The sequence below is a fragment of the Lactuca sativa genome, chromosome 8 (genome assembly GCF_002870075.4).
Source record: "Lactuca sativa cultivar Salinas chromosome 8, Lsat_Salinas_v11, whole genome shotgun sequence".
Classification (NCBI taxonomy): Eukaryota; Viridiplantae; Streptophyta; class Magnoliopsida; order Asterales; family Asteraceae; genus Lactuca; species Lactuca sativa.
This window is the reverse complement of record NC_056630.2, coordinates 153043263-153057007: the sequence shown is the minus strand read 5'-3', so window position 1 is coordinate 153057007 and position 13745 is coordinate 153043263.

The window sequence follows — 13745 nt, the reverse complement described above, 5'->3', positions numbered from 1 at the left end:
CTATGTTAGATGGTTAAACTTTAGGAATTAATAACATGAGTTGTTTATGAACTAAGTGGGAAATGACATGAAAATACATAGAAGGGATAATGACTTAAACTTTGTTATTTAGTTTGTTTTTTTTATCTGTATTTATTTTTTCAACTTGTTAAATTGGATATATTTTTTCTTTAACATCGATTTTTTTATTGAAGCGGCAACTAACTAATCTATTCGTAAATAACCACCTATGTCTTCATCAAGACTTGAGCCTCTGACCATCTCATATGAGATGGTCACTCCATACCGTTAGAGTAATATATTTGTTATTGTATATTAGTACTTTTTTTTTTCTTTCAAAATAAGTGTTTTATTTTTGTCTTTATTTATTTAGTATTTTTGAATAATTTTTTTAGGTTTTTTTTCATGTTATCTTATGTGTCAAATTATTGATGAGGTGTTTGGTGGGATATCTCCATTGAAGTCCCAATATTTTAGCAAATTTTTTAATAAAGTCCTAAATTTTATTTTTTGAACAAAAAAATCCTCACTTTTTCACCTTTTAAATAGAAAAGTCCAAAAAACCGGCTAATTTATTTACTTTAGCCCCTTTTGACTTGTTCAGCAGATCATGAGACCAAATTGTTATTTTTTCGAAAATAATGAGACTTTTTTGCAGATTTCGTCAAAAATTTTATATAATATCTAAACATATTTTTTACATATCTATATCTATTTTTACATATTTGTGTATTTTTTTAAAGTTTTTATATGTATAAATTTACGTGTTTTAATGTATTTTAAATGTATAAACGTATTCTTTTACTTATTTATATGTATTTTTAAACATTTTACATATTGTTTATGTATTTATATGTGTTATTTTTTATGTATTATGTATTTATATGTATTTTTAAGCTTTTTATATAGATATTTATGCATTATAAATGTATAAACGTATTTTTTACGTATTGATGATATATGGTCCAATAGCATGACCCAGACTGCTCTAGCGCGTTAGCCTGGCCTGACGCGCTCCTGCCAGTCCAGCCTGGTGTTCCCTTGCCTGACGTCCCCTTGCCAGCCTTGCCTGGTGTTCCCCCGCCAGCCATGTTGGAGACTCTTCTGCCGGCCCGTCCTGACGCTCCCTTGCCTAGCGCCAGCCTGGATGGCAAGGGAGCGCCAGGCCGGGCCGGCAGGAGAGTCCCCAACATGGCTGGCAAGGGAGCACCAGGCAAGGCTGACATGAGCGCGTCAGGCCAGGCTGGCGCATCACGTATTTATATCTATTTTTAAGTACTTTACATATTTTTATGTATTACGTATTTATGTATTCTTTAAGTTTTTTATATAGATGTTTTTGTATATTTATGTATTTTAGATGTATCAACGTATTGTTTTACGTATTTATATTTATTTTGTTTAAAGTATTTTACATGTTTTTTTTGTGTTTTTTATGTATTATGTATTTATATGTATTTTTGCGTATTTATGTATTTTTTTAGTTTTCTTGTATAGATGTTTATATATTTTTATATATTTTAAATGTTTAATCGTATTATTTTTACATGTATATGGATTTTTACTTCAAGTCGTTTTCACCATTTCATCTAATTTGCAAAGTTTTTTCGAGTATTTCTAGATGGTTTTACTATATACCTATATATTTTAATCTTTTTCCACTCGATGTTTAATTTCAAGATAAGCTAATGGGAAAAGCTTAAATAATGTAAGTATGTCGGAAAACCATTTAAACATACTCGAATAAGTTGTACGAATTTGTTGAAATAGTGAAAACGACTTGAAGTAGAACAATACATAACTATGTAAAAAAAATAGAGTTACATATTTAAAATACATACATATCTATATAAAACACTTTTAAAAAATACATAAATACATAAAAATATGTAATACATAAAAAACACTTCAAAATACATAAAAGTATGTAAAATACTTAAAAATACATATAAATATGTAAAAAAATATGTTTGTACATTTAAAATACATAAATATCTATATAAAAAACTAAAAAAATACATAAATACACGATACATAAAAAATACCATATAAAATTAAATAAATAATATATAAAATACTTAAAAATGCATATAAATACGTTAAAAAATATGTTTATAAATTTAAAATACATAAACAATATAAACATATACATATGAAAACTTAAAAATACGTAAAAATATATATAAATACATAATACATAAAAAATAACACATAAAAAATATGTAAAATACTTTATATATATATATATATATATATATATATATATATATATATATATATATATATATATATATATATATATATACGTAAAATAATGTTTATACATTTAAAATAAAAAAAATACATAAATATATACAAATATAAACTTAGAAAATATGAAAATACGTAAAAATAGATATAGATATGTAAAAAATATGTTTATATATTATTTAAATTTTTTGATGAAATCTGCAAAAAAATCCCATTATTTTCATAAAATTAACAATTTGGTCCCATGATCTGCTGAATAAGTCAAAACGGGCTAAAGTGAATAAATTAGGTAGTTTATTAGACTTTTCTATTCAAAAGATGAAAAAGTTAGGACTTTTTTGTTTAAAAAATAAAATTTAGGACTTTATTAAAAATTTTGCCAAAATATTGGGACTTTTCTAGAGATATTCCGGTGTTTGGTCTGTTGATGCTTATGTCCATTGTGATCTCGACCGCTTTGTTATGTAGGTTTTGTGGTTCGGCTTAGGTTTTGTATTTTGAGCATTTGTAACTTCTTCATACGATATCAAATTTTAACGATCTTTATATCCACGTGTTCGTTTTTTGAGTCTACTACAACTTTTGTTAAGATTAACTCTTGTTCGAATGTTTTATATATATATATATATATATATATATATATATATATATATATATATATATATATATATATATATATATATATGTGTGTGTGTGTGTGTATAAACGTATGGATATAAAGATTATAAATAAAAATATATTACTTTTTAATGGGAGTAATGTAAACAAAAGTTTAGTAGACTAAACTACGAATGCATGAATATAAATATCGTTAAAATCCGAATTCATGTGAAGAAGTTATAAAGTTCAAAACACATGACCTAAGCAACCAAGTAGTCGAGATCGCGATGGACATAAACATCAAAATCTCCAAACATCTCATTACTAATTGTCCCACGTAAGATGTCGTGAGAAAAAAAATAAAGAAATCATTCATAAATAATGAATGAGTATATAAACAAAAATGATTTATTTTGCAATAAAAAAAATATTAAGGATTAAGTATGTATAAAACTATTAAGAACTAAATGTGTACAAAATGAGAAATATATTATCGTATTAGGTGATTTAACGGCTAAACTGGAGTACCCGATCATAAAGACTGAATGTGTACAGTTTAACAAGTTGAAGGGATAAATATTAACGAAAAGAAACTCAGTGACCAAATATATATATACAAATAAAAAAAATATATTACCTTTTTAAGTCGCATACAAAAAACAAAAAAAAAACTTAAAAAAGTAACAAAAACCATATTATTAATATTATCACTAAAACTGACTTCAAATTTAAAATATTACTGTGGCGCATTCGAAAAGTGAAATATTCAGAAAAGTATCCCTAGATTTAGGGGTGTTTGTTTTATCTTTTAAAACATGTTTTAGCTTTTTGAAAAAAATAAAAAACTAAAAGATGTTTGATAAAAACAGCAGATCTTGTAAAAGCTACTTTTGGATATAAAAAAATGAATTTTTTGGAAAAATCAGGCTAACCTGACTTTTTGCAACTTTTCCTAAAAGGAATTTTGCTCTCTCAAAAGCTAAGCTAAACCTGACATAAAAATTTTCATTTTTTTATAACAATGCATTTTGAAAATTTCTAGAAATTTTTTTTAGAGAGAAAAAAAAGGTAAATCTTGACAAGAAGGTTAAAGCTATTTTCAAGATTTATAAATAATGAAGAACCATTAATTGCGAACGAAATGGCCTGCGAAATGGTTCTTTCGCATAAAAGGTACTTTTTGTATTTTTCTTATATCTTTATATCATATTTATTTTGGACATTTTTTTCTCATTTTAATACTTCCTTTTTCACTATCATTTTTTTTAAGAACAACCATCACACACCATTATCATATTTAATAGAATTAATCTCTCACCATATAAAATTGTCTTGTGCTAGAATTTTTTTTAAAGATTCCAATAAAAAACAAATCTCTAAATATTATTAAAAGATAATTCTTAATTCTAAATTGAAGAAATCATGACCATTAATTGTATTTCAATCTTATATTTTCTATTATTGGATTATTTTCTGACATTATCCTTCACCAAGGTATTAGTCAAACACCGTATCCTACTTTCTCTCTCTCTCTCTCTCTCTCTCTCTCTCTCTCTCTCTCTCTCTCTCTCTAAAGACAGAAAAATCATTCCCTTCTACTTTAATCGATACCAGAAACATAAGCATAATTCACCTCTATAATCACCATATGACACTGGTCACACATTCTCTCACAACAAACCCCACAATGATCCTTCTATGTCTTTTATTTATGTCTACACCCTCATATTATGCCTTAAATATCTTATCTTGATCTGCCTTCTTCATCAACTTTTCATCGGTCAAATGAACAATCGCTCTTGCTACTAATGTTACAAGTAACAATCATGATGCTCTATTAATTTTGTACAATGTAAATTTAAATTAGGGTTCATTGCAAATCAATAGATTTTTTTGTTAGAGTTTGTTCAAAATCTTTTTTCGGATTACTCATTGAACATGGTCTAAAGAAATCTAGACTATTACGCTTCAAACGTTTGAGTTTTTTCTGAACTATTACCAATGGAGAACATATTAAATCGAAGTTACTTAATTTTTTTGTTATTGTTATCTGCAGTTGATTCATTCAGTGCATATATTTGTTAAGCAAGTTGTTTTTAAGCAGGGAAAATATTCCTCCTTAATATATTGACGTTTGATAATTACAAGTATCGAGTATATCAAAAGAATGCTTCTTTCATTGTCAGGTCATTTATCTTGTACTCTTGATTACATTAAGTTTTTACTTATTGTCTTATTGATATTTGTTTATGATAACGATATATTCTTTCTTTTTAGATTTAAGCTCTATGATTAGTTGAACTAAAAGTTTTAGGGGATGGTACTTGTCATGTAACGACGTAAATTTTCAAACTAAATTTTCATTTTAAAATCACATACTTTTCATAACATATTATATAAAAATCTCGTTTATTCAAATTACAAAACACAACTTCATTAATAATCCAGGATCCTCAAAACATAACTCTTTCTCTGGTGTGTACAATCCAGCCGGTGCCGTCCCGCGATCCTGAAAAACCTGATACACATAACACATAACACGGTAAGCACAAAGCTTAGTGACATCCACAAAATGCCACACACACAACTCATTAGCCACTCGAGGCTATATCACTGTAAGACCTTTCGGTCAATGTGTCCCAGTGGGACCCTCCGGTCCCATAACTCGGGTGGACCCTCCGGTCTTAACTCATTAAGCACATAATAATACACATCATAAATCACATAGACATAATGTAGGATATCTCATTACTCAATATAAAAAACATAAGACATCTCGATCATACAAAGATACCACTCATGGTAAGTATAGTGAGAAGACTCACCTCGGTTAGCAGGTAACCGACAAGCACTCGGAGATCTTGGACTAGCCTCCGCCTAACACATACGACAAGCATCTCAATCATTATCCGCCTTTTTACTCTTTACACTTTAAATCCTCTTTTCCTCTTTTGATCCACAGGATGGATGAAAGACCATTTTACCCCTCCTTGGCCCCACCTGCCAGCTTACTGGTCCACTCATGAAGTCAACAAAAGTCAATCTGGGTCAACATTCCATGTTGACCTGACTCGCCGAGTGCACACCTATGACTCGCTGAGTCCCCTCGAATTCTCCATGATCTTCCTAGGGTCCGCTCAGCTCACTGAGTTGACTCCCAACTCGATGAGCCAACACTGGCCAAGACTACGGGGTCACACCCGCTACAACTCGTCGAGTCATCCCATGGACTCGGCGAGTTGGCCCCATTTAATTACTCACTCAGCCACCTGAGGTCAGATCTTTAGCTCTAACCTCCTACTACCCAAAAGTCGCGTAAAGGTCCAATCGTGATGTCCATGCATGGTGTATTTTGCATTATAAACCATAAAAACTCCATTAATGGTTCCTAGCTTCAAAGCCCAATGGTTGCTCCACCATGGCTTCCCACTTCCGGACTCTTTGGACCCTCCAAGGTCCAGATCTATGCTATCAGCTAATAAGTGGGGTTTGATGCATTAAAAACCCCACCAAGAAGGTAATACAAGCCCTAATCCACAAAAGAAAGATCTACTCAAATAGGGAAGAAAGGGGTCCGAATTGATACCTCCAATTGATGCTCCTTGGTTGCAAATCATGGATCTACAACCTCCTCTGGCCCCTTTGGTTGAAACCTTCCTCTTCCTTGCAAGACACCCACCAAGAAGCTCAACATGGCTCTCTTTCTTTCCCAAAGCACTCAGGACTCGTTTAGGGTTCTCTCCTCTGAAGGGTAGCCGTAAAAGGAGGCCTTAAGTGCCTTTAAATAGGCCTAAGCCCGAGAGAATTAGGGTTTCTACCAACAACGCTGACTCGGCGAGTCATCCCTCCGACACGTCGAGTCCATTCATTAACCACATCACCAAGCCGTGACCCTACTCGACGAGTTGAACTCGTCGAGTCCCTCCAAAATCCTTAATTTAAATAATTAAAACAATGTACTAGTTAAACCAGATGTTAAAATTCTCCCCCACTTGAATTAGATTTCGCCCTCGAAATCGCTCCTTAATCACACACAGATTGAATCCAACAACTCGTAAAGCACTATCGAAAGGATTTCCTACCACACCGATATCTTTTTCCATGGACACCTAAATCCACACAGAAATTCCCAAATTTAGAATCAAACCAACCCTTATGCCGCTAAGATACCCCTTCCTGACATTCCCAAAATATGGAAACTCTAGTGGCCTGGCCCGCCGCCAGACCGCCCATTCAAGCTATCACCATGATATATGCTCCTTGAACACCAACCCTGATAACTCACTGCTCCACTGATTCACACAACACAAAGTCCAACAATCGGTGACCGATCACTCAGACCAAACGTACAAAACGATCCGAATCACGCCCCAAGGAATGAAAGGGCTCACATCCCACCAGGGGCTCATCCACTGAACTATAATCAGAACCCATCCGAACAATAGACTCTCATCACCCTGTTCTCAGACACAAGAGAAATAATCATGCTCGCTCGGAAGTCCTCAACCTCTAAAATCGTAATCCTTCACTTTCTCACAGATATATCTTTTATCAGTTAGCACCTGGTCTACTTTCGACCCTATAGTCGGACCTCCCAAAGGTTACCCACTACATGCCACAAAATGTCTCGCCGCTTTCCCCCCCTCAACGACTATCTCGGTCCATTGTGACACACCAATCATGAAATTCTCATTATCCCAAGTGAATACTAAAATCCCCACCGAAGATCGACTCACCCCTGACCTCTGTCCTCTATGGATCATTAGTTCCATGCATCTCACGGTACCTCCCGAACCAGGCACTGACCTACACTGGTCTAAGACACCAAATGACAACCAATACCCTTCAACATGGAAATCATCTCTGTATCCGTAATCTTATCTTGCCTGCCCGACGCACCACTAGAGCCAAACTCAATCTCGAGAGTTTGGTCTAACCCAGAGTTGTAACCGCTCGTCCCAATGAACCGCTTAAATCATGACTCATGACCTGCAACCCATGCGTACCTTACTTATCCACTTCTCTTTGGTTGCGACAACCACTACTCAATTCAGAATATAACGATTCCCGAAAAATATGGAGACCCCAGTCCCACCCCTGGTTCGACCACCAAGTTTCCAAAAACTCACATCTTAGGGCTACCCAAGCCTAAAACTCTTCTGCATCATGCTTTAATCAGAGAATGCTTCATCACAACACTCTCTCGCTGACTAGTGAGTACTACGGCTCCTTGCAATATTACAATAACCTCTCACTGAATAGTGAGTACCATGGCTCCCCGTAGCATCACAACAACCACTCACTGAATAGTGAATTCTACGGCTCCCTGTAGCACCACCACAACCTCTCACTGAATAGTGATTACTACGGCTCCCAGTAGCATCGCCACACCCCTTTGCACTAACTCATTGAAACCGCAGCTCCCCGCAGTCCTACCGCACTTGCGCTTACCACTTCATAATCTCATCCTCAGTTCGACACCACACTGTGATCATTAACTCATGCCCTATGGACCAACCATAGATAGGTGTACACACTTACCCAAATTATGCACTACTATTTCTGACGACATCCGCCATAACAAAACACCTTTCCTGCTACAATCCACATTCTCGAATAATCTCGCTTGATGTCAATTGGCCGAAGGGCTCCCACTGGAACCGTAGATACTTGATACACCACTTTCCATCTCAAACTCAAAACTCAAAATAATCTGAGATTTAGGAAATTAAATTCGGATACCCCGATACACCATCACAACGCCTCGTAGTGTCTTGACTCTGCCACTGATCTCGTACTCATGACATCATACTCAAATACTGCATTGCTTCCTCGGAATCTCACAACCGATCTTCCTCTCGTGCTACTTGTAACCCCAAAATACTCCATCTCCCAATTTGAAACATGGAGAAATCACCAACGACTCAGAACACGAAGATGACCCTCCGAAACTCTTTCCTCTATTGTTGAAAACCAAGCGAGATTACGCATGCCGACCCGAAAGTTGGCTGCCCGATCATCTCTTACCCTTTCCAAAGAGCATAGAATAATCCATTCATCAAACCAAAATTTCTCAACTGCCGAAGTATCCCTACGAACCAACCACCTCGAAAAATTCTTATCTACCACAAGGCCTCTGACCAACGACCACCTTCCGTGCAGACACTCATCCCTTATTGAATGCGTACAATATGTATTAACTCCCCAAGCAACTCACCTCGACCACCAATAGCCCTGGTCTCATGAATCCATTATGCATGTCTCTATCCACCTCCCTAACTGCTCTTGAACAATCTCTGATCTTCTCAATAGAATACCCGGTTGTCCCCCACTCAAGGTTTGAACCATCACCAATTGGCGCACCAATAATCTACTCCACAGACTGTTTCCACCAGGAACATCACACTTACTCTTGGAAGGTACTTCGCAATGCTCGATGGTCTCCCCGATAGAAACTCCACAACTCCAAATATCCTGAATCTCATATGAAATCCTCAGAAACTTCTCATCATGATTGCCTCTAATCATACATAATCTCATACCATCCCATTACCGGACATCTCAACTGTCCAGTAGTAACTCTGACTCTTAATATGAAAATAATGAACTATCATACTCCTCATCCACGACTCCTCAACCAACGTTCCATCACGTGGATTGTAATAAGAGCGAAGACCTCATACTACACTCGATACTCATCATAGATAATAAGATCCACCACCCCAATATCCTCTTCTTGATTGTACGCCGCTGCAACTAATACATGCCCTACTATGTGTTGGATTAGTGTCGAAGCTCGTAACTATATTTGGTATCTACTTGACCCGGTTGTGCATGGTCATTTAGGGTTGCCTTCTCCAAAGCAACTTGACAAGGTAATTTAAGGAGAGAGAGAGAGAATATTATGGTTTATTAATATATTATATGAATAATATATTAAAGTAAAAATCATATTTATTTAATTAGTATTGGTCATAAATTAATTAGGAATTACTTTGATGACTAAAAGAGATTAATTAAGTAAAGAGGTATAAACTGTCAAATGCATGATAGTTGAGTTTTGGGCTGGGGAACCTAATGGACTAAGGGGATAACCAAATTATGATGGGGATCCATCATATTTTCGTCCAAGGCCTTATTCCAAAAGGTTCCTTAGGCTGCTTGGTGGCTAAGTTGTCCATTAGGGTTTAGACTGAAACCCTAGCAGCCAGCATTATAAATAAGACCCCTAGGCTATGGAAATCGGATACACTGGCTTCCAAGGAAACCCTAGATTCGATTTATAGCATATCTCACCCTCTCTCATATTTCCTTCTTGCTTGTGGGGTTTGTGAACCATTAGAGGAGTTACAATTGTGACTCTAAGCTCAAGATCAAGAAGATTAGAAGGATTCAAGCTACTTGAAAGAGGTAAACCACTTAGATCTGTTTTCTTTATGATATTTTAGAATTATATATGATAGATCTAGGTTTGTAAGTCTTGGATTCAAAGCATGTACAATAGAGAAACCTAGATCCAAGCATTAGGGTTTGTATGAACACATAGGATTGTTCTTATGCATAAAACCCATCAGTGGTATCAGAGCCTTGATTGGTTTCAATTGTATGTGATGCTTAACTGTTTTGTTTGCTGCAAATCGTTTTCTTGCTTCTGCCCTAATCAACTCGACGAGTCAGTATCTGGACTCGGCGAGTTGGCCCTACTCGGCGAGTTCAGAGCTGAATCGGCGAGTTTGTGCGTCAGCCAGAGGATATTTCGAGATTTAGTTGCTCTTTTGACTTGAATTTGATGCCTAAATCATTTTTTTGAAGTTAAATCCAATTTTTACCTTTATTAAATGATTATCCTTGCCAAAACAATAGATAATTTCAAATCTTTTGAATATTGGTTGTTTGTATGATAAATATGGATTATTTAAAATTATTTTGTAATTATCTTATGACTAAAATGGATTAGGTCAAATATAGATAATTATGAAATTAATTGTTTAATTTAAAATTATTTGTTATTTGATCCTTCGTGTTTTGAAAAGTTCAAAACTTGCCCTCAAGTTTTGAAATTTGAATTTTGTGATTAAAAGTTTAATATTGAATAATTTAAATTTCAAACCCTTAGAATTTTATAAGTTTAAAATTCAACCCTATACTATTATATATTATTACAAGCTTAATATATATATATATATATATATATATATATATATATATATATATATATATATATATATATATATAACTTAAACTGCTAGTCTTAGCGTTAGTAGGCCTCATTCACGAAGCCAGTCTATAAGGTGAGTATAAGGTTGCTGCCTATAAAATGACGTTTAATGGGTGTACACTCACACCCACCGCTTGCTTGACTGGTGGAGGGTCGTTAGCCGAACGGGTAGGATAAGGAAACCCTCTCCTCATTAAAAGTATAATGTAAGATACAAAGTAACTACATGCTTTACAAATTCCTAATCTTAGTTACTTTAGGGTAAAATGTGAAAATGATGTTAATCCATGGAATTACACTTCGTACCCTTGTAAAACGTTGGTGGAGCGCATGTGGTTAACCGGCACACTAATTTAGGGATGCCATTGGTAGCGAAGGGTGACTCGATGTTTGTCATAGATCAATGGAGCGTGTGTGGTTTACCGGCACATTGATTAGGTGATAGAGACATTGAGTGCACCATGTTGATTCACATGGTTATTCACAACTTGTTTGCGATCCTTGGTATCCAAGTCGCAAATTTGATGTGTATATCGAGATTTAAACATGCCATTGAAAAGTTCAATGAATCTCAAAGATCTAGGAGTTTTCAATACATTTAAAACCTAAATTTCTTTTTCGTTTTTCATGGTGAGAATTAGTGAATCGTCATTCACTTACTTTCAAATTATTTACTTTTAGAGTACGACATCCCTTTCTAAGTTGTAAATAATGTTGTTGGAACCTAGCCCTAATTTCTCATTTGGGTGTTTAATTAGGGATTCATTTCTAATCAAACCTTGTTCCTTTCTTTTTTAGATGTCTGCAAACAACAACAACAACAACGCTTCTGGGTCATTCTCGTTGATGAACCTGTGTCAGAAAGTGACATTTGATGGGTCAAACTTCAACGAGTGGATGAGGTATGTTCGCATGATCACACGCTACGAGGACAAATAATATGTCCTCGATGAAAAGCTTGAAAAGATCATCCCAGATGTTGCTGCTCCTGAAGAGTTGGCCGCCTTTGAGGCCCATGAGCGTGATGCTACGAAAGTTCACTGCATCATGCTGGCCACCATGAACCTCGAACTCCAAAAGTCCTATGAGGATATGTATCCGTACGAAATGCATCAGGATTTGCTGGACAGGTATCACCAAAGCGCGAGGCAAGAGCACTATAAGATCATTACTAACATGATCACCGCTAAGATGGGGAGTGGAGAATCCCTAACCTCTCATTTGTAGAAAATGCAGAGGTATGTTGATCGTCTTCTCAAACTTAATGTTAATTTTGATGAGGATTTGGCTATCAACATAATCCTCCACTCCTTTCCCTCCTGCTACAACCAGTTTAGGATGACCTACCACATGAACAAGGATGAGGTCTCCTTGAGCAAGCTCCAAGGACTCTTGAGGACTGCTGAGAGCAACCTCAAAGACAAATCTGTTGCACCATCCCTTGCTGTGGCCACTCCTGTGATGGCAATAGGTCAAGGAAAGGGTAAAAAGAGGAAGGTTCCATGTAAGAGCCACCATAATGGGAAGCCCCGTGATGGTTCATCCTCAAGTGGGACCAAAGCAGGCCCTGCTAAACCCTCCTCCGATCCCAAGGAAGCAGAGTGCTTTTATTGTCACCAAAAGGGCCACTGGAAACGAAGCTGCCCTTAGTATCTGCAAGATATAAAGGATGGGAAGATTAAGCCCACCTTTGCAGGTATGTATTCTATTAAATCTAATAACTCATCATTTGCTACTTCATGGGTTCTTGATACAGGGTGTGGTTACCACATTTGTTCAGATATGCAGGGCCTAAAAAGAAGTAGGGAGGTGGAACATGGAAAGATGAACCTGATTATGGGAAACAGAAGATCGTCGCCTGTGACCAAAGTAGGTGTTTATTATGTAGTGTTGAGTAATGGGTTAGGGGTAGATTTAAAAATTGTTGTTATTCGCTAGATATGGCAAGAAACATTATTTCATTTCATGGGTTGTTTAGACAAGGTTTCAGATATTCTTTTGATAATAATAATGGTTCTATAAATGTTTATTTGAATGGTGTCTTTTATTTCAATGCATTACCTTGTAATGGGATTTATGAATCTGTGATGGTTGTTGATAATTTAGGAAATAATGTTTTAAATATTGATTCGTCTACTAGTCTAGACAAAGCAGGCTTATGGCATTGTCGCCTTGGCCATGTCAACAAGAAACACATAGCCCAACTCCAAAAGGATGGAGTGTTGGAGTCATTCGACCTTAGGGACGATGACACGTGTGAATCTTGTTTACTTGGGAAGATGACCAAGTTACCCTTTACTGGTACTTTTGAAAGGCGTGCGGGTCTATTGGATCTCATACACACCGATGTGTGTAGGCCCTTTAGATCCACCACAAGGGATGCTTGCCGCTTCTACGTGACTTTTACAGATGATTGTAGCAGATATGGATATATCTACTTAATCAAGCAAAAGTCGGAAACCTTTGAAAGTTCAAAGAGTTTAAGAATGAGGTGGAGAATCAGCTGGGTAGGAAAATCAAGATGCTTCGGTCAGACCGAGGAGGAGAGTACTTAAGTCTTGAGTTTCACGACTATCTAAAAGAATGCGGAATTGTTTCGCAATTGACACCTCCGAGGACGCCACAATTGAATGGTGTGGCTGAGAGACGTAATCGGACCTTGTTGGACATGGTTCGT